The sequence below is a fragment of the Tachypleus tridentatus genome, chromosome 10 (genome assembly GCF_004210375.1).
Source record: "Tachypleus tridentatus isolate NWPU-2018 chromosome 10, ASM421037v1, whole genome shotgun sequence".
Classification (NCBI taxonomy): domain Eukaryota; kingdom Metazoa; phylum Arthropoda; class Merostomata; order Xiphosura; family Limulidae; genus Tachypleus; species Tachypleus tridentatus.
The window spans coordinates 143,714,136-143,734,076 of NC_134834.1; the positions used below are offsets into that span (position 1 = coordinate 143,714,136).

Below are 19,941 nucleotides of genomic sequence, written 5' to 3' on the forward strand. Positions count from 1 at the left end.
AATCCTCATAACAAGGTAACAATATATGACAAAATTTAATATAGAAGAGTTAATCTGAACATATCTCTAGGAAAAAAACCTATGGTTGAAAAAATATGCCACAAATTGAATGATCTATATAAAAGAAATAACGTGATTATTTATGTAGCTCTAACATGGAGGTAATGAATTTAAAAACTCAATTTTGTCCCAGATGTTATCTAAATGATATCCAGTTACTGCAGGGTGGTACTGTATGATAAGGTCAGTTCTCTACTGTTTACAGCACATGCGTAATAAAGTAATTTGGTAAACTAATGATATGTAGACTGACTGATATTCTCAAATGTAGCATCTAGCTGAAAGCTTCCAATATTAGTATTTTAAATACCTCACTCCTGCATCAGAACCAACATTCTACCAAGGTAAAACTTGGGTTCCAAGCTATTATCTCCAAATATATGTCTGTATATGTATGTGTGACAGAAGCCAAACCAAAAAAAACAACCAACAATTGCAGTGTTCTCATAGGTTGCAACAGCCATTCATCAGCCATACTGGAATTAAGTTTAATAATATTTGGAAAAGTGTTATTCATTTAAATGTATGTTTATTTGTGCGTATATATTGGGTTGAGGAATAATTCGTGAGCGTTTTTTCAAGTTAAAAAAATATATTCATAAATGAAACGCTTTCACAAAATACTTCATGTCATTTGGTAGATAATTTTTTCCTCTAATAGATGGTGTGTTTGATTTTCATATGTCTTTAATTTTTGCTTTCATTTTCAGCTCATTAAATGGAATGTCAAGTGGACAAAATCGAGCATTTTCGACACCATCTGCTTTTCGCATTTAATTTCTTGCAATTTCATTTAAAACAATGCATACTATATACCTAGGTATTACATGAAATAAAGTATCATAATAAATGTTTTGGGTGTAATGTGTTCATGCATTGAAGTATTGTATAGTCTTGCATGTAATGCTTGAATGAAATTATTTAAAAACGCTCACAAATTATTCCTCAACCTAATAAAAAAAAACTCATCAGGATCTCTACTATCTTACCATCAAATTAAAAGTCATTCAGACAAAGTTAGTGTAAATTAATTTATAAGACCTTGGGCATGGTCAATTACATCAATGTAATCTCCTGAGTCCAAAATTGTAATTAGATCAGATTGGTCTAGAAATGATGGAGCTATGAGCTAAAAGTTTATACATAAAAATACAAATAAAAAACAACTTAGAACATTTATATGAGCTGCTATGCAGTGGCTAAAAATTTCTCAGTACTTTTTAGACAAAAATGTGTAGCATTAAACCAACTATTGTGGAAAAGAAGAGAAACTGAAGAAGACAGTTATCAATAGTACAGACATAAATGTACAAAATAAAACATCTTGTAATATGAAGTCTTAAATTGGAAACCACTGACATTTAACTAAAAATAATTTAAAAACAAATTCACTCAACCTTTAAATTTTAATATATATATACACATAAAATATCACTGTTTTCATGGAGACTATCAATATATTGTGGAGTTTTAATTTCATTTGTAAAGTAATTTTATCCAATCCTGAAAGATACTTCATAATATTTAGAAGATTAGATAGCCTTATTATATTATATTTTACTTACATTTGTCACACAGTTTTCCATAATAACCTCTGGGACAGTCACATTTTCCTGACTTCGGATCACAAGATGCTCCATTCATACAGTGACATTTAGATTTACAATCCTTACCCCAGTGACCAGGTGGACATCCTAGTGGAAAGAAATAATTGTTTTTAGATCTTTCAGAGTGCTATTTACATTTTGGCAAGTTTAATCCTGAAGAATATTAAAGTATACAGCTTTCCTGTTCAAAAATATTCACATAAAAATAGCAAATACTTGCTGCCGAAAAGTTAATATACTTTGAATTAGATTAATTAATATAATTTTCTCCATAATATTTACTCCTTCCAATCACTAGATGTTTACTTTAACTGACTCTATAAATGTTCAAGAATACAATACCACTGTATTTTAAACAATTCCACACATGCAATGTACTGTAAATGAACTTTACAAAAAGTGATGTTGTTAGTTTTACCTCCAACACACGATGGACCAGCATTCTCTGAACAAATGCAAGCCCCAGTCACATGATCACATCGAGCTTCTACCCCACAACTACACTTATGTTGGCAGTCTTGACCATAGAAGTCATCAGGACAGGGTCGATCACAGAATGTTCCCCGCCACCCAGAAGCACAGGTACAAGCTCCACTGATGTGATCACAAGATGCACCATTCTCACACGAGCAATCCAGTTGGCAACCACTGCCATACTTCCCTTGTGGACATGCTGAAAGATGCAAGAAAACAACAGAAACAACTACAATATAAACTCTTCATTTTCATTAAATGATAAAATAATGCACTTGATCATCTAAATACAGTACTACTGCTTTGATTGTAAGCCTGTTCATTGCAAACTATGACATGCTTATTACTGACTGTGTTTGAGACATACGCACACTATGGACTTGTCTTTCTTTACTCATCATTGTGTTTTTATGTTCTTTCTAACTTCCAATTTTTGATGGAACAGGGTTCAATATGAAAATAAAAAAGTCTTAAAATAAACAAGGTTTTCATTAGTTAAACACTAAAAAACATTTCTGTAGAAATAAGGAGATAAGACAAGGACGTTCACTACATTTTGTTTATTAATCAGTGTAAGGCATATTTAGAAGACTGAGTGAGAAAAACTATAGGAGTGCAGTACTACAGAAGCAATAGGTTTTACCTTAAGTTTATGCTGACGAAAAAGTTTTCCTAGTAATGAAAGCAGAATAACTGTAAGAAAGTATTGGAATTTCATAAGGGTATTTAATAAAAAGAAACAGTTGAGAATAAAGTAAAAATAAATAAAATATTCAAGTTTTTCAAAAAGGAGGAAAAAAACAGAAGAAAAAAGATGGTGTGGACGATTGAAGAAAAAGTGGTAATAAAGCAGTTTATTTATTTGGGGTATTATTTTCAAAGAAATAACAGCAGGAAACTAAAAATACAACATTACTAATAGAGTAGCAACAGCAGCAAAAATAAAGTTGATAGTTGAGAGAAATGATATTTTTGACAAATTTTCAAATAAGAACAAAACTATTCAAAATAGCAGTTGAAGTAATAATGACATATCGATAAGATATGTCAAAAGGATGGTTTGAACAGTAAAACAGAGAATTTTCAGACAGAAAATGTGCAAAACAGTTCATAGATGGTAGAGGAAACAACATCCAAGGTATGTCATGCTGTAAGAGTCGGAAAGACAGAAATGTAGCAAGATAAAAATAGCACAGAACTTTGAAAAAGAGATAAAGAATGTAGAACAATGGATATAGCTTAAACATTATTGCAAGTTAAATGATATAAGTATAAAAAAATAAACAAAATATAATATGGTAGAGAGAAGTAATTATAATAGTAATTTAAGGGCTAGAATTCTCTAAAGAATTAAAGTAGCAAATACAAATAAAAAAAAAAGGCAAAAGGAGTTAAGTGGTAAAAGACATTTATTAAAAAAGAGGGAAAACACAATAGTGATAAGAAAAAATGTGTGTTTTTTTCTGTATCACAACCAGACAAAGAGAAGAGGAAATACTTCTCTTCAAAATGTGTTAGTAATTATAAAAGAGGTCTGTTCCACCTTTAACTCCTGAGGGGTTCTCAAACCTTAGCTAGAAAACTCTTAGTAAAACAATTATTTCCAATACTTGAAATAAAATATTTTTTTAGTTTTCTGCACTCTTCTTTCCTGTGTTTAGGTTATTGACATATTTGTTTTCACAATCTGGCTATAGTAACTTAATTCTCAATAAATAAAAACATGGTTATTAAAATCAAAATGCTTTATCTTTTTATTTTTAAATAGAAATACTATATTAAAATAAAATTTTAACAGTACTATTACTATGGAAATACAAGGTTTCTCATGCAAATTACACATAAAATACAACCTTTATTACCCTACAATATTTACACATGCACAACCTACCAAAATCTTTGAATTTCTCAAAACTAAACTTATTCTGAACTTTAACTGAGCAGTCTTTACAATAATTTATATTCAGACCACATCGTGTTACTTACGTTTCTCACAAGATGGCCCTTGCCAGCCTGGAGAGCACTGACAGTCACCAGACACCCGATCGCAATCTCCACCATGTTTACACTGGCACAAATATTTGCAGTTTGGACCATGTGTCCCAGGTCTACAGGCTAAAATAATTAACCAATGAAAATTTATCACTTTATTAATAATAAAGCTCAAAACTAACTGAGAAAGGAAGTACATTTTTTTTCTTTTTCATTTTCCAGAAATTATATACTGGAACAATTCTACAAAAACTATAATACCGTAAGATAAAATTTAAGTAAATATATTCTCTGAATGTTGTGTTTATATAATTGTGAACGATATAACATTCTAATATGTGATTTTTTTCTCCAGAAACTTCTGAATTTTACAAAAAAGTAATTAATGTGGAAAAGCCACAGGTCTATTTAACTTGATGTAATGTCGGAGAAGAACCTATAGAAACTCATTATTTCTCACTTAACCCTTTTGCAATGAGTTCAGTATAATATACACAAGTTTGTCTACAGACTTGCACACATTTGCATTATAACTTTTGATACATCATGTGTATCTTCACAAAATTTGGTAGACTTTTAGTAAAGATTACAAGTTTTTGTACACAAAAAAATCAGATTCTTTAATTAATATTTTTACCAAATATTTGTTTGTGAAAATAAGAGTTTACTTCTTTACTAGTCTAAGTTATTTCATGTCATGACTAAAAACTACTATTCGTCTCAAACATTTCAAATATTATTTGCATAATCTGAAAAAGCTCCTAAAAACATTTCAAATATTTGTTTTCAATAATACTTTATATTTTATGTTATATTCTATACTCCAATTATGTGGGATCTGTCATTTAACGAGCCTTGTAACTACCTAAGAAAAATAGTAAATAAATATAAATTATGCTTATTTCGTGCTAGAATTACTACAAATAACACAAAAATACAAATGTTTAGTCTAACTTGCTTAAGTCTCATAATGCTTTATATGAACACATTTTTTATTATATTAACTTTCCAGTCATGCCAACTTAACTAACACTACATAACTTGTATTCACACTGTGCATGTAAACTCAGGTCACCTATTCAATAATATATAACTAACCATTAGTCTTCCCTGTCTTGGCTATGTTTTAATGGACTAGTATTTTGTAATATACAGTCACAATACATCAAGAAGTAAAGCAAATGATTATCTCTTCTCACCACGACCTTTGTACTTGGTTGTTGCTGGACATAGGTTGCTAAGCCTTTTAAAATTTCACACATGGAGGATATTAAACAAGTTTTTATAGGTTTTATGTGTGTGTGTGTGTGTGTGTGTATATATATATATATTTTACACACACACACATGGAATAACCAAAAAAAATCATAAAAAACTACACTGATACCACAATATTCCAGTATAAGTTATTAAGCTTACTAACTAAAATTTATTTAGATTTTATAAATTATAAAACTTTGAGCAGACTAAAGACAACCTACCTCATTGAAATCTTGGATGAAAAGAACATGGAAGCTTTTTCAAAGATTAAATTGTTGGGGAAAACCACTCTGGGGACATAATCTAAGCTGTTGATTGGTTATTCACATGTCATACATTGAAGTAACTGTATATAAGGGACCATTTAAAAAAAATGGATAAAGTTCAATAGGGCCACCGTGTTTGATTCAGTACACAAGTCACATCTCAATAAAATAAAAAGATATTAGGCTCTTATTTTATATTCTAGTTTGTCAATATTAGTAATTTGAGTTCCTAACTTGTATGAAATTAGCATTTTGACTTCACAAACAGTTAATTTTAAACAGTGTTGCATTCAACATATCACATCACTCACTAAAGTCTATACTTGGATGTGTTTTTTAATATTTACTTTTAAATTAAATAAGGAACTCCTATACAATATTAATGTTTGAATTATAATCTACAATTTGATTCCACACTTATCAACATAAATTCATAAAATAGTAGTTCAGTAAATTTCTGAATGAAAGTCAACAAATGCAATGACATGGCCTTTGACCCCTGACCTGTTGCAAAAAGGTTAATGCAAACAATTGTTATATTTTGTGTCTTTTGATTATAAACCAGGTTTTTTTTAACAGTTTAAATCCATATAATGCTATCTTGTTGGAAATGAATATATCATATTTGTGTCATCAGTTGGAGGTTTCTTGACTTCTGACCAAGGGATTTCTTTATGAAAATTACATTAACATGCTTACTTGATTAATGGGAGATACTGAGAATATTCAGACATAACTTGTACAAAACAGAATACTTGGGATAAAAGTTTTTTTTAATAATAATTGTTAAAATAGTAAATCCCTTACCAGTGGCATAGAAAGTGGGAGGCTGCCTCCTTCACTTTCCAATCTGTCTCAGTAATTATAAAAAATACTCTCAGAAAAAGCATACAAGTACATTAAATTTTATGTGGAACCCAAGATCATTCAGGGCTCTAAAGTAAACCCCTGGACCCTAGCCAAAAGGGGTGCATCTGACGTGCCCATTCACTTCCCTTCACTCGATCAAATAAACCATGGGCCTTTTCACTTTTAATCTGCTTTGCACACCACCACTTAATGCAGTTAAAATACAAATTATTTCTTTCTTTTCTGTATGTAAGGTTATTGTTTTTTGTTTTGTTTTAAATCAAATGAAATATATGCCTTATTTCAGTTACTAAACGTTTATTAATCTAAGGTTTCATTTCCTTCAAAATGTAAAGGAAGTTGCTGTCAAATATATAAAAATATTTTCTTTAACTGTCATTACATTCTGAAAAACTGAGATAATTTATATGATTTAAATATTACACAAAAATTATCAAATTGAAAACCACAATAATTATTAATTTTAGCAATACAGCATTACACAGCTACATTTTATATTGAATATCTTTGTGATCAAATACATTCATTGTTACCAATCCCAGACTCAGTCAATAATACTTACCTTGTTCACATTTATGCCCCATCCACCCAGCAGTGCAGTTACACCTCCCATCTATAGGATTACATTGAGCTCCATTCTGACATTCACATAAGGTCACACAATCAACTCCATAGTGTCCACTTGGGCAGTCTGGATAAAATATAACACATATTTAAGACTAAGTCACTATGCATTGTGAAAACGTTTCTAACTGACAAGAAAATGGCTTGTTTCTAGCATTAACCTTCACAAGTTTGTAACCTCAACAAACTAATAAACTGATGAAATTACTCATTTCACATTTATTAGTACTCACATAGCTCCTGCTGAATCCATTACATGTTTCGTACACACAATGGTGTTAGAAAATAAGACTTCTCTTCAACAAAGAAGATTAACTTGTTCACATGTCTTTTTTGTATCAGTACAGTCACAATGAATAGTTAAATATTGTTAGCATAAAACCCATCCTTAAAATCTTAGCTAAAGTAAGTAACTTTAACAGATATTCTTCTTATTAAATAGATAATTAATGCATTTAAAACTTTTGTGAAAATTACAAAGAAATCATCTGGTAAGTACTTACTGTTTTCACACGAGTTTCCATAGAAACCTGGAAGACAGTTGCATTTTCCAGTAACAGAATCACATTCCGCATTATTCTTGCAAGAACATTCCTTCAAGCAACTTGGACCATACTTGTTCTTAGGACAGTCTGTAAAACAGTTGCTGAGATATTAAACATTAAAATACATTTCTTCTTGCAACTTGTATCATAAAAACTTTACTCAAAGGAAAAACTGTAATTTCATATTTATACATGGTTCTTAATTGTTTTATAACACTATGTAAAACAACCAGAAGTAAATATATTTTGGCATAGAGAAACATAAAACAAATCATAGTAAATCTGTTTACAGAACACTATAATATATAACTTAGTTACATATATTTACATACTGTAACATATATCACATGGAATTTCAGAAAACTATATAGAAACAATCAGCAATTTCTGACATATTCTGACACAACCTATTTCACAACATAAGCCATGTAAAATGTATTCTCAAGAAACATTTAACTAATTTAGTCTATAAAATAATTTGACACACCTATTCTCAATAAAGTACATAACACAACCAGCATTTACAATAAGTACAATCAAAAAGAATCTTCCTTCTATATCTATAAATCCCATTAAATGTTTGCTATAAGAAATTTTATGATAAATCAACAAATATACTTTCATATTTTGTCAAGTATAAAGAAATCAATGCATCTACAGTGAGAAATGTACTGTTCTTTGTAACATAGATTATGCTTACTTTTATAGCTGTGTTTATGAGAGTTCAACACATTAAGTATGTTATATAGACTATCAGTGTGTTTGTTATTGTGATATGCATTGTGCTGTTAAATCCCGTTGTTTACTAAATTTCTCGTGCCTGTAGAAGGCTTAGGTAATTGAACCAAAAACTTGCACATAGAAATATTAATATCTTGTTAATGGCCTGGGAAGTTACTTAACACATTATCTTCATTACTTAACACATGCCTGTTAAACAATCAGGTCCCATCTTCCCTGGTTCACAGAGACACGTTCCTGTTACAGGATCACACTCTCTCATTCCACAAGAGCACATCCTCATACAATTGGGACCATATTTCCCCTCGGGACATGCTGTAAGATAGAATAAAAGTAGTATTCATTAAAACATCAAACATTTATTCATTTAAATCACATTTTAGTCATTCTAAGTATGACAATCTTCCATTATGTAAAATTATAATATGAAATTTCAGAATATTTTCACACCACAGCTAACACTTAAACAGTTTTATATAACAAATCACATGATATTTTACATTTCTAAAGTGAATTAACTATTTCTCATGTAACATAAATTAGTTTTTAATAATTAATCAGTCAAATATAAGGAGCTCCCAAGCAATGTGGGTGTTGATGACAAAATAGAAAGAAATGTGTTGTTTAGATTTCCTCAGTGATGAATGCTGTATATTATAGTTTCAACATAGTTTAAGATTTACTTTAGATGTGACAGCTACAATCAAATGTCACTGACAAGAGATTTTATTTATTCATCAAAATCAAAACAAACATGTTTGTAACAAGTTCTGTAACTGATAGAAGACATTTGAAAACTTTTATTCATATCAAAGCACTGTTTTGGTAATGTAACTGTAGTTTAAATGCTTTTTACAATGACATTTTGATCATGTCTATAATTTTGAAACTTTCTAAGTTCAATATTTCAATCATGTCTGTTAACACTGGAAGTATAAAAGTTATATGTCAGTAATGTAACAGAAGTTTAAAACCTTCTTTAAAGCAATGTTTTGATGATGTCAAAAATAAGAAAAATTACCTATTTAAGGAATATTTCATTCATGTAGTAAAGCTAGTTGTTATTAAGCCTAGCAATACAGATGTTGGAAATGCTTTTAGTAGTTTCTCAACGTGCCAAAACATGTTTATAAACAAGTGTTATTATCAGCATTTTACTTTATACTTGCTGGTTTATTGTTTAATACTATGTATGTGGGTATGCCTATATATAGTCCATATTTTTTTTTATTAAATCCACTAGCTATTAATTTTTGTATCAGTATATCAATATTATTAATAAAGTATTGTAATTTATTACAAATTTTATAATATTTAAATAACTGTGAAATTATAATGTTTATAATAGATGGGTAATGTGCCGTAACAATCTATTTTAGATAAAATTAAGTTATTCTGTAATAAATACAAAAATGTATTAAATAAATACAAAGAAAATAAAAATTATATTAAAAATTACTAAAAATGTTTAGTTAAAAACAAGGTCATCTAAGAAATTGGCACTACTTTATGCAAATGTACACCTTGAGCCACATATAAAGCACAACAGTCACAGTAAACTATCACTTTCTGATACCATGTTAATTAGTGCCTCTACCACACTGGGGGCAGGAATGCTAACTTCAAGAGGTAAGGTTTATCTTTCTTACCCCAAGTGGTGGTACCTTATTTTCATATTTATTTATTTTTTATTCATCTTTTTATTATTCTAACTTGGAGAGCAGTCACCTTTCCACAACTATCTGCAGGCAGTGAAGGGTGATATAGATATGAAACATTGTGGGCTTGAGCACCCACATCTCGCTTTCCTAATTTCTTATTTTTTTAGGCGAGACTAGCAAATTGAAGGTTAAGACTGATAGATGGTGTATCCTCATTGGAATGTGGGTTCTACTTCTACAGTCACCTCCAAAACCTTGAACACATTTTATAATCCCACATTGCAACTTGTACCCTAGGATAGCTTTTTTAAAAAACATGTGCAGCATATTTTTAAAAATTAAAAACAAAAATCATATTAATGTGTTTTGGTTTATGGCTTGAATATTTTATGGTTATAATTAATCAGAGGTTTGGATTTGCTATTTTTAATGCAGTCCTTCCTCATGATTTTGTTTATTCTTTTAACTTCATTTAAATAAAAATTATTTAATTTCACTATATATATTTATTTATTTACTACTAATGATTTTATATATATATATATATATATATACACGTATTATAAGACTCCTGCCAGTTTGAGAAATTAATTTCTAGGTTTACTGAACATGCAAAAAACAATTGTGGTTGGTGGCTTGAAACAAACATTTGAGCATCTAAAGTTCCACAGCTGCTATTTCTACTATAAACCTACTTGGGTTGGTTTATCTTACAACTGCAATTCTTTACTTTTCACAGCAGTAGCCTTGTGAAGCATTTTAATATAGAAATTTGTTACTGATACCTTCTTATGAACTAAAGCCAACCAAGTATATACTTACGAGTGTCACACTCAGGGCCTGTTAAGCCTGCTGGACAGTCTTGGAGACATGCACCCGAAGTTGGATCACAAGTGAATTCAGCAGAGCAATGACATAATTCATTACATCCAGCACCCCATCTTCCTTCAGGACATGAATGGTCACACTTCTTACCCATAAAACCTGGCTTACATTCACACTTTCCTGTCTGGATAATAAAAGATACATTTAAGAGCAGGAGCTGAACTATCAATATATGTCAATGATCTTACAGTTAGTGAAAATCTATTTAATTGACAAAATCTTAAATATATATGTATATATGTATATCACACTCAGAAAATATTTAGACACCTAGAAAACACATTACTATTACAAAACACAAACTCAGCTAAGATGGTAACAAACAAGGAATTTAGGAGAATTTCCCTTACTCAAAATAAAACAGAAGTTACCTTGAAATTACACTTTTGTGTTTGCTTCTTGACACAGTTACAACGTCCTCGGCAATTTGGTCCGAAAGTGTTCTCAGGACAAATAAGGTCTCAACGTGGTCCAAACCGGCCAGGGTTACATTCACAGAATCCAAACAAACGATTACAATGCCCACTTGGACAGATCTGAGGACATGGTTTGTCACATTTTTCACCAAAATTCCCTATAAAAGAGAAGTTAAATATTTTGGTACATTTTATATTTTGTTTTACAAAACGAAATTTAAAGGACAGCATATAAGAAGTTCAAGGTTTTCAAAAACATTTTGGAAAAAAGTAGCAAAGTTACTCAAATACCAGTTCACGTGCATTTAAAAAGTTAATTTGTACCAATAAAAGCCAATATACATGGTTGATATGCACTTGATTTAGATCAGTACCATAGTTTTAGTCTTATAAGGAAAAATGATTTTCTTGATTCTATATATGAAATGTTAATTATAGTAACTGAACTAGCTAATAGCCGTTTCACAGACATTGAATGTTTATACTGTCATACGCTAAACAAACAAATACACGTGCAATTAATAAACACCTGCAGGACAGCCATCTTCACAGTTTTTGCCCTCAATGCCAGGTGGACAAACACACTCCCCAGTCTCAGCATCACAGGATCCACCATTCTGACACGTGCAGATTTGGTTACAGCCTTCTCCATAAGTTCCCTATGAGAAAAATAATTCAGAAAAAATAATAAGACAAGCTAAGTATAAGAGATTATCTGAAGTTGTGTCATCTATAATTTATAATGAACTAATACAAACGTGTTTATTAGATTGTAATTTGTGTCAAAGTTTCATACCAATCCTAATTTCACTTCTAATCCATAAACAAAGAAAACACATTTGGAACCTCACAGATTTCATAGTAAAAGTCTGAAAGATTAAATAAATCATAACACAAAGAACTTTTCTCAAAACCTTTTACTGTTTAGGGAGAAATTAATGCTACTTGTAAATCTTACAACAAAAATTAATAAAAACGTTTTCAGCTGTTTTTGAAATATTCAGATTTTTTTCTAGAATTTTAAAATGGGAGATTTAAACTTTCATGGGTTGAAAGAGTGACCAAAGGATAATCAGTGTTCCCAATAAGTAATATTATTTTTCACAAAATCAATTTATCTACTTCACATGCAGATATTTTATTGAAAAATACAATTCATAAGTACCATATAACCACAACTACAAAATGATTTATACATTGTAATAATTAGTGAAAATAATTTAAAAGTACACGTTTTAATCAGTTCTTAGTGAGCTGATCAAGAAACAGAATGAAACAAATTAATTATTAAACACAATTTTTAACTATATGATATCAGAAAGTACATTATCTCTTTTTATCTAAAAGAATAAATTATTCATAAAAAAGGGATAAATTTAATATAACTACATAACGAGGTAGTTATATAAACACCTTAGAAAATTGTTACATAGAGAGAGATTTCATTGCATATTTTTGAGCTCTATTTTTAGGCTGCTATTAAGTGGTAATATCAAAAGTAAAGCTAAAACTAACCTCAGAGCAGCTTTCATTACACAACAATCCTTTATATCCAGGTAAACAATCACAGCCATTTTTGTTAGCATTACACCTTCCTCTACTAAGGCAGTCATCACATGTAAAAGTACAATCTGGACCAAATTTTCCTTTAACACAGGCTGGAAAGATATAAATGAATCTCAGTTTATGTAAAGTGAGTATATAAAATCATAGAGCAATATAATGATATTGTACAAGCTTAAGATATCCTAGAATTTTATACTGTAACAACTGCTTGATATTGTGCAGAACATTTACAACCAACCAAAAAGCACACACACACACATATATATATATAGATAGATAGATAGACAGATATTTATGTTCATGCTACAATAACCAGCAAGCCAGAAGCTAACACATACAACTGGTACAGAAACATAAGTATAACAACCATTAGTGATGTTGCAAAGATGATTTACTTTTTAACTTTCATGTTACATCAGTGTTCTTCTTCACAGATTCATGTCAACTTCAACTTTATACATCATGCAACCGAATCTCATAAAAATCTACTTACATTAAAAAATGAGTTTTAGAGTGACTTTCATAATGCAAATTGTACTTGAATCTTACATTCTTGATAAAACAAACACCCACTTTAGAATGTAATATTATTTAACATTTATCTTTAGCTTTCTTTGAAAAAGTCACCATCATATAAATCCAGCTACTTTAAGTATGTTCAGAAGCTCATCAAAATTTGAACTGTATTTTCTTCTGATTTACAATTGAATCTGCTACACAATATACCTTCTCTTAGAGGAAGTGCTTCCAGAGCAAGTTGTTGATAGCGAGTCTTGTCCACAATTGGAATCACAGAAGGAGGTATAGATTGAAAACGAAGCCTTGAAGACAATGCAGCACTGGGAAAAGGAAGATCTCCACGATGAGGCCCACCATACCCATTTCTTGCATCAAATTCAACTAAAAAACAGATAACTCTTCTCAAAGTGGATGTAATCAAATACAGTAATAAAACATGTCCAAGCTAGCCCTAAACAACAACAAAAACATGAGATATGATCTTGCTACAATAAAAATAAATTCAGAGCTTTTATTACTTTCATTAAGTAACTAACAATATCTTATTATGAGCTTATAATCTCAAACATGAATATATACTCATCTGAATAAGTTTTAAAGTATGGCAAAACTGCACAATAATGGATGCTTGAAACATAAAAGTCTTAAAGATTATTCAAGTATAATGAAACGTACAAGTATTTAACCATTCTTGACTTTTGTTTCAGAAAGTGAAAAAGAAATAAAGAATTTACATAGAGACAGCTGATATTACCAACATACTAAATACTTGTGGATGATTAATCATAAAACCATTAAATAAAACGACAATATGTATACTAATTGTATTGTTTTTGATGTGGCTTTTTATAAGAAATGTTGTGTTACAAATACAATGATAGTAGTGGTGGATATTTTGAATATTTGTAAAACTAATTTCATGGTCGTAAGAATAGTTTAATCCAGCAAAAAATATTTGTTGTGCAACAGTTTTATTTTTTGTTATTAAAGAGTTCACTATGGCTTGTTTGGTATATCTGATAAAAGACATTTCCTATTTACTATGTAAATATACACAAAAATTATTACAGTATAAGAGGTGTCACATGTCAATCTACATATTAATAAATAACTAGATATAGAAAAAAAGTATTAAAACTTATTGTACACAAATAAATTCACATGAAATCATAAGTTTTTCACAGATTGAAAATTTAGGTTTACACATGATTCATAAAAAGCTTTGTATCTAACTGCATTTTTCATGAATTTCCTAACACTGGTTGGATGATATACAAACTCCAGCTCAAGTTTTTTAATATCCTCTTCAGAAACTGATGACACAAGTAGAAGGAAATACAAATATACTTGTTTATACTTTTAGTGTTAGTTTCACAAGAATGGGATTAGTCTTGACTGCGAGTTACATGGTCTACTTACCAACAACCTCACAAGTTTGACCATCAGTCTGCAACTTATATCCATCTCCACAATAACATCGGAAAGTTCCTAATGTGTTTTCGCATTTTTGCTGACATCCACCATTTTCTCTCAAGCACTCATTGATATCTAATAAAAACAATTTTATTTCCACATCTACACTTAGCTTTTACTCAAGTAAAGAATGTAACACCAATCATGATTGGAAGGTGAGACATATTTAACTATAATATCTTTTACATGTCACATTTATAAATGCTAAAATCATTATAAATATCCAATAAACTTGTGAAAATAAAGTACAATACAATTGAGCTGTTCACTAACTTGATTTTTGATGCTATAAAGGAGATGCTTTGGGGCATGTAAAATTACATGAAAAACATTTTTTTAGACAAGAATTTTCTAAATCACACACTATTAGTTTCAATAGCATGAAATAAAGCATGGATTTATATTTTTCAAAAATGATAAAAATTATACAATGTTTGAATACGGTTGTATTAAGGTATGGTGCTACCCTAAGTAGACATTTTTTTTGCTGTCACCACCTCCACTTAATTGCTCTAGAAATAAAGCCTTTGTATTTGTTGAGTTATTAATCATGTGTTTCGTCACATGATCACTATATGGTATGGCAAGTTGCAATGCTTCCATATTACAAAAATTTGAAAAAAACATAATTAATCAAAAGTTTATTGCTGCTTTTATTCAGTTTTCTTAAATTTGCCACCTTGGCCAGCTGCCTACTCTGCCTATGCATAAATGTGGCTCCATGTTTGAATTCACCCACAACTGCAACAGATGTTCACTTATAAACGTATAGATGCAAGACATGTCTATAAGATTTGCCTCTGTAATACCGTAAAGGATGACATTTGAAACTTAAAAGAAACACTTAAAATATGGTGAAATTCCTCAAATTACTGACATCTGCTATTTGGTTTAAGAAGTAATTGAAATCTAATTTTTAAAACAAAGCATTTTATGTTCAAATCTACACTTGACTTTTACTCAGGTAAAGACTGTCACACCAATCATGATTGGAAGGTGAGACATATTTGACATATTTGAGTAAAGAAGTTATCTAATCGGGAAAACAATATATAAAATATATATATATACAAAACTGTATAAACCACTGTCTTTATTATAGTGTATCAAACTTTTAAGGTTCAATACTCTACTCCTCACATTATATTAACAGAACTATTTTCATACCACTAATTTTATTATTCATACAAATTAATAAATAATACATTTAGTTTCATTACTACATATGTTGCAGCAAATTCACTAACAATTACATCTTGTCATCATGGAATAATTACATTTAACATTTAATTAATATACTTCATATTTTATTTGTATTTTTGTTGTATATGGTACTTATCTCCATTTTAATTTAAATGATTATAGTTTTATAGTAGCTTTATACATGCAATTAGGGTAGTGGACTCATCAATACACTTGGTTCATCTAAAACAGATATATACTAACACTAGTAACATTATACCAAATTATACTATTTCAAAGAGTAGACTTACTGATAAACCTAGTCTAGAGAAATGGGTAGCACTTTCAGAGATAGTATAGCAGCACAAATACTACTAGTAATACTAAAATATACTATTTCAAAGAGTAGACTTACTGATAAACCTAGTCTAGAGAAATGGGTAGCCCTTTCAGAGATAGTATAGCAGCATAAATACTACTAGTAATACTAAAATAACTTATACTGTTTTAAGTAGTAGACTAAGTAATAAACTCATAACCATTATTATTATTAAAGGTATAACCACATCTAACAGAATAAGGGTGTAGAGTAGTATAATTGATACTGGAAAGACTAGATATTTATATTATATCAAAGAATAGATTCACTATTAAACTGTTTATTGTAATTAACAAAGATCTAACCTGGTCTAAAAAGTAACTCCAAAACAATGCAAAGCAGTGTAACTGATAACACTAGATTAAATCACTTTATACTATTCTTATTAATGTTATAAGCTAGCTAGCCAACAGAATCAGGTTAACCTCTCAAGATTTTAGGGCAGTGTGTATGATGCAGATAATATTAAAATGTTAAAAAAACTATTTTAACAGTAAACCCACCATTACACTTGTAGCCATCCCTACTAAGGGTATAACCTAGCCTACAGGAACAGGAATATCCTCCAGGAGAGTTGATGCAGTCTTGCTCACAGAGGTCAGTCTTGTCTTCACATTCATTAATGTCTAAAATCATAGAAAATGTAAAAACTGAAGTATTTGGAAAATAGTGCATTTTATTACATACATAAAAATCAACATTTATACAAATAATCATACCAACAAAGTAAAAAAATGCTTAGTGATTAATATCAGCTAAAGAAAAAGGAATGCAACCAAGGTTTGACCTAAACCTGATCTTATGCAAAATCTTGACAAAATTTTGTTAATTTGTTTCTTAATGTTTGACAAATAACAATGGCTTATGATTCTGCATTCATCTATTTCCTCTCCACAATTGATGGAACAGAAGGGAGCACTGGAGGCATCTGCACTCCAATTATGACCCAATGACAAAGTACACCTTTGAATTTGTATAATTATTATGGATAATCACTGTTTAAATTTAATGGTCATGGTTGACATAACAAGTAAGATCCCTCTAGTCTTATGTGTCTCCCCAAATTTAAACCAGTTCTGCCATCTGTGTTCCTCTCCAATTAGGAATATTATTAAAAGCCATGTAAGATTTGATATTAGTATACATCATTATATCAACCTGTTAAATCTAAGTGCAAGTTGTACCTTTATGTTAAATACTAACAGATCAAGTTATTTTTTTTTACATTTTTGTTATATTATACAAAATAATTTATTTTGACTACATCCTTTGTTTTCGATAATTTTTTCTTCAAATTAACCTGCACGAGATATTTTATACAAATAGTTTTTCTTATGTATAAAATATATATATGAAACTTCTTGATACTACAACTTTCCTAATTTATAAACTGAAGATTTTAAACATCTTCTACTGTCTTTTAGTATCCTGGTTTCAACAGTTGGATCCTTAAGTAAACTGTTGTTTTCTGTATAACAATGGTTAGCTCTATATTAAGAACACAAAATCTAAAAACTACTAAAATTATAAATTTCTGGGTCATAACTTGTGTGAATTTCAATGGTTGTGAAAAATATGTTACAGGAAATTTAAGGTTCATAACATATGTTTAAAAAGAGAAATGTAAATAATTTAGATTGGTCACTACAACAAGACTGTAATAAAAAGAAAATTAAATGGCATTTGACATTAGTTTCTAAAACTTTTATTAATAAAATTTGTTAATAATTCAATTATTACCAATTCAGGAAGGTGCCATGTCTGCAAATAAAATAAAAATTCAATATACTAAATAAGTACTGGGTCAAGATATGTAATTAGGGCTTGATAACACAAATTTTTAAAAATCATTTATGGCTTTGAACATGTATGGTTTCCTCTAAGACAATTTCATACAAGTTTGAAATTTCATATCACCATGAAAAAAGATACTTCCCTTCTCAAAGTTTATCAGATTCAAGTTGAAAAAGTAATAAAGTATTAACACCTGCCACATAAACCAGCCCAACATCTTTCAGTGCTAGGCCGAGGATAGTCAATAGGGAAATCATTCCAGAAACTGGTGATTTTGAGTTATTTCAAAAGATTTTGATAAGTGAAGCTTGGCACAGCTTCTAAAATGAAAATATGATACAATGAAATCTATATGCATTATACTACAGTATTTCTATACTATGCATTAGACCATCCTCAATATATTCACTCTTCATTGCAGAAGAGCCATTTTCAACACGAGAATTACTAGTGACATCATCTTATAATGCATCTGCTTTAACATCTTTGTATTTCTCATACATGGTTCTAATCAATTAGTAATCAAATGACAAATCACCAATTCACCTGATATATCAGATCAAGTGTAATAACTTCAAACAAGTTCTTCCAATATCCAACCCAGACCCACGATTTAGTTTAACCACTAAACTTAAACTATCACATTCATAACTACATTTTTAGGCATTTTTTATTGCTACATCGTTTTACTTCACATTTACAAGTTAACTTCTCCATGTTGGCTCTCGTAGTCTCAAGTTGGGTCCAGTGACCTAGACTTCAAAAATAGTAAATGTCTTCTTTTTGTCCAATCAACATAACCCAAACCTTTCTGGAATGACTCATTCTTTTGGATCCACATCAAGATGCCGGGCTAGCCCGTGTGGCAGGTGTTAAAATATGTATCATGTTTTTTTATCATGTATCTAACATAATAAGCCTGGTACAAGGAAAATTGTTTAGCTACAGACATGACAGTGAGGGATAGGTTTTTTATTAGTGGTTATTTCCTCTTAAAGAGAATCAACTATTCAGAAGCTCTTGAGTTATCAAATCTTTTAAAACATGGCAGAAAGTGTGAAGTTATTTAGAAATTGAATTGTCTTTACCCTTGCATGATTTTGAATCAGATTCTAACTCATAGCCAGCATAACATGAACATATAGGTCCACCAGGACCATGTTGACACTTCTGTTCACAACCTCCATTCCTGTCAGCACAAGAGTTTACAACTTCCATGTCGATTCCTGAAGAAATTATTAACAGTTAGTGCACGAATTGGTGTTTTATATAATTTTCATATACTCAAGAATAAAAATTTCATAAATCTCACATTTAGTTGTTGATGGTATATAGACCAAGTCTTACTAGAAACCAGGTTTCAATGCCTGTGGTGGGCACATAACAGACAGCCCTTTGTGTTGGTAACTTTGTGCTTAACTACATACAAACAAACAAATCAATACTTCGTATTAATTTGTTCTTTGTTTCAAGACATTACCAAGGAGTTGAACAACATCTAAAAATACAAACGTAAATAGCAGCAGAAATAAATTTGTTATATAATTTTGATCAAAAGTAACTGTAATTTGTAAAATCATTTATTAACACAATTATTCCAATGTAACAAAAAATGATATAAAACAGG

At 29.9% G+C, this 19,941-nt stretch overlaps 1 pseudogene across 1 annotated transcript in view; it reads right to left on the reverse strand.

The window, feature by feature from the left end:
* Positions 1–19,941, reverse strand: part of LOC143228528 (uncharacterized) — a 221,980-nt pseudogene that overhangs the window by 21,180 nt on the left and 180,859 nt on the right. The window contains exons 11-24 of the transcript XR_013015345.1: positions 19,403–19,540; positions 17,024–17,146; positions 14,906–15,034; positions 13,694–13,867; positions 12,917–13,059; positions 11,931–12,060; positions 11,357–11,559; positions 10,923–11,109; positions 8,629–8,754; positions 7,657–7,785; positions 7,092–7,220; positions 4,128–4,256; positions 2,086–2,340; positions 1,626–1,754 (exon numbers count right to left, since the gene is read on the reverse strand). The product of XR_013015345.1 is annotated as an uncharacterized LOC143228528 (transcript). The remainder of the gene's footprint in view (positions 1–1,625; positions 1,755–2,085; positions 2,341–4,127; positions 4,257–7,091; positions 7,221–7,656; positions 7,786–8,628; positions 8,755–10,922; positions 11,110–11,356; positions 11,560–11,930; positions 12,061–12,916; positions 13,060–13,693; positions 13,868–14,905; positions 15,035–17,023; positions 17,147–19,402; positions 19,541–19,941) is intronic.